Source organism: Quercus robur, chromosome 4 (genome assembly GCF_932294415.1).
Source record: "Quercus robur chromosome 4, dhQueRobu3.1, whole genome shotgun sequence".
Lineage (NCBI taxonomy): Eukaryota > Viridiplantae > Streptophyta > Magnoliopsida > Fagales > Fagaceae > Quercus > Quercus robur.
In genome coordinates, this window is record NC_065537.1 from 39,114,984 (window position 1) to 39,117,943 (window position 2,960).

Consider the following 2,960-nt stretch of genomic DNA (forward strand, 5'->3'; position numbering starts at 1 on the left):
GTTGGTTTGATGTTGGTTGTTTAGTGGTTGAGGAACACCAGGTTGTTAGTTGTTAGGGAGGTCTACTGGGCTAGGTTGTGACTTAGCTTCGTATTTGACTCGAGTTGTTCTTCTGCTAGGATGGCATCTGAAAGCTCTTATGTCATCAGTGTAGATGACTTTGGTGATGTCCAAGGCAAACTCAATAGGGTAGCGAGATCATGTGCGATGTACTTGATCTCTAAGTAGCTCTTCCACATCCATCAAGTCCATATGAAATTGGCTATGAGAATGTCCAATCAAACCACATTTTTTGCAGAATTGGCCATCATCACGCTTTAGAATGAACCTAGCAACTAGAAGGAACCATGGATCAATTCTCACTGGCAATCTTAAGAAATGGATGTTTCGAAGGAAGGTGGGCTGCCAATCCATAGAACCATATTCTCCAATTAAATCACCCATAAAATGTGCCAATTTAGTGTCATGAGACTCCAATGGTTGATTGTGCACTTGAACCCAAATTGTAAAGAAATTTAGTTGGACTCGATTTAGAGCTAGATTGGGAGCCCATTGCTCCACCACAAACAAAGCACCATCAATGGACTAAGGTCCCTCACGGAGGATATATTCCTAGTCTGTTGGATATTCAAAGTGGATAATGTAGAAACTCTTTTGTCTACCTACTATTCAAATGCTACCTCTAAGTCTCCAAGCAAAGTTTAGAATGGGCTGCATTCTTCTTCTAGAGAAACGAATTCTGTCAAGAAGATATCCCACCAAACATTGCCTCCGAAAAGCTCTATTCCTCTCTAGGGAATCTCTGTCTACTTGAATGACAGGTCCCCTACGAAATATGGTATTGGTAAGGATGTCATCATTGTTGAGGTTTTGTGTGTCACCCATTTCTTCATCATCTTGCCAAGCTTCAGAGTTGTTGCTATCACTCCATCCGATTTCTTTATTGTTTTGACTTGGCTCTATAGGTTTAGAGTAAAGGTGATTGGATTGGTGATGGGCAGGGGTGTAGGGTTTTTCCTTTACTGGGTTAAGGTGACTAGAGTAGGGGATAGATTTTTGGGGTGGTATGAGAGGTGAGTTGTTTGTTAGGGATTTATAGGTTTTATCCGAGTGTTTGTAATCCAGTGTATGCTGTTATTCAGGATGTTCAGAGATGGGTGAAGCTTTGAAGTATTTTGTGGGGTGAAAATCGTCTATATAAGGGTGGTGGAATGATTGCTTTTGAAATTTCATTGGTTGTTTCAACAGTGGATCAGTAGAGTTTGCCTGACTAGTGGGAAAAAAGTAAAACAGCTGGGTCGAGGAGCAAGGATCGCAATTATGCATGTGTGGAGAAAGAGACATTGTACCCAGTTTGATTAGCTATCAAAATGGATGTTTGAGTTCCCCATACATAGTCGTCTTTGGGTTTTGAGAGTTTAAAGGGTAATAATTAAGAGGGAGATCTCACCTAAAGTAGGCGTGGGTTTAAAGCCACTTGAAAAGGGGAGAAAAATAGTAGGTAAATAGAATCTATAAAATTGGGTTTTGTCTGTAAAGATTTTCCAAATCACTCTAGGCCAAAAGCAAAGTGCAAAAGGTGATGATGGACACTTGAATACACAAGTCAAAGAAGCAAAAAATATTTTAGGGTTTCTGATAAGAACTATAGCTGAAAAAGGGGTTTTAGGGTTTTGGATTGCAATGATTATCAATTGGGTGGATTAAGAATGTATGCTTGTCAATAAGTTTGCAATAAATATACCTTTTATACATAGATCTATAATATTTTACTAAAAAAAAGTTTTAACATTCATTGTACTCTACTCTAGAAAATGACTAAATTCAAAACACAAACTCTTTTGTATTTTCTGACTTTGACAAGAAAATTAAATTAACTTCCAACTCATCATTTAGCATTTAACACTCTTCTTCACTCTTCATTGTATCAGGACATTTATCAAGTGCCACATTAGAGATAACGACTAATTAAAATTTAAAAGATAAGAACTCTTCATTTTCTTGGGTTCATTATTTCAAAACTTTCCTCTCTCTACAAAGCACAAAACTTTTCGTGTTTCCATTCACCATTTTCACCTCTTGCACTTCTGCTACTTTTTATATACCTACCCATAGCCTTTCATCTTCATGGTGAATCTCAAGGTATTTTCTACCTTTTATTTTATTCTCTCCTTCTTATTCTTAGTTCTATCGTCTACTTGAATATCAAATAAGTATTTCAATATTTGCTACAACAAGTTGGACCAAACTGTTTGTGTTGCCTTCGAATCACAGGTGTTTTATTATTTTCTCATACACAAAAGTATGAAAATGGTAGGTTCATCATAATCATAAAGAAGATCATAAGTTAAGATATTGACAAAAAATTGAAATACTGCTTTCATAGATTCTGATATCATTTGTCCATTTTGAAAATCTAAACTATTTATAGGATTCTTGCCACAAAAACTCAACATATAATCTATGATGCAAAAATAAGTTTGGTATCCCATATGGTAGAAATTAGAGAGGACTAAGTAAACCTTTTGTTAGATGCACACCAATTTTTTTTTTTAAAGCCTTTTGTAGTATTTTATGGCTTGGCTTAAAGCAGAATTTCATTAGCAAAATCAATTGTATGTTCATTCAATCAAATCCATGAGCAACAAGGGTATGTCATATGTGATATTTTTACTGTAAATGTTATTTCACTCGGCTTTTTTATTACGTATGTACTACTTTTCTTAATTTTTAGTTCTTGATTTATATATTTTTTTTTTTAATATTGCGTCTAATAATGTTCTTATTTTACTTATTAAAGAAAATTTATGTTTATTTTGATGTTCATTTCTATGAATCATGTTCAAGCTTTCCCTGCTTACTCAATTTCCATTGATGTAGATAGTGATGATCAGAATCCTATAGAAACCAAGTTTATTGCTTTAGCTTGAGACCAACATAATTTAATTATACTTTTATGC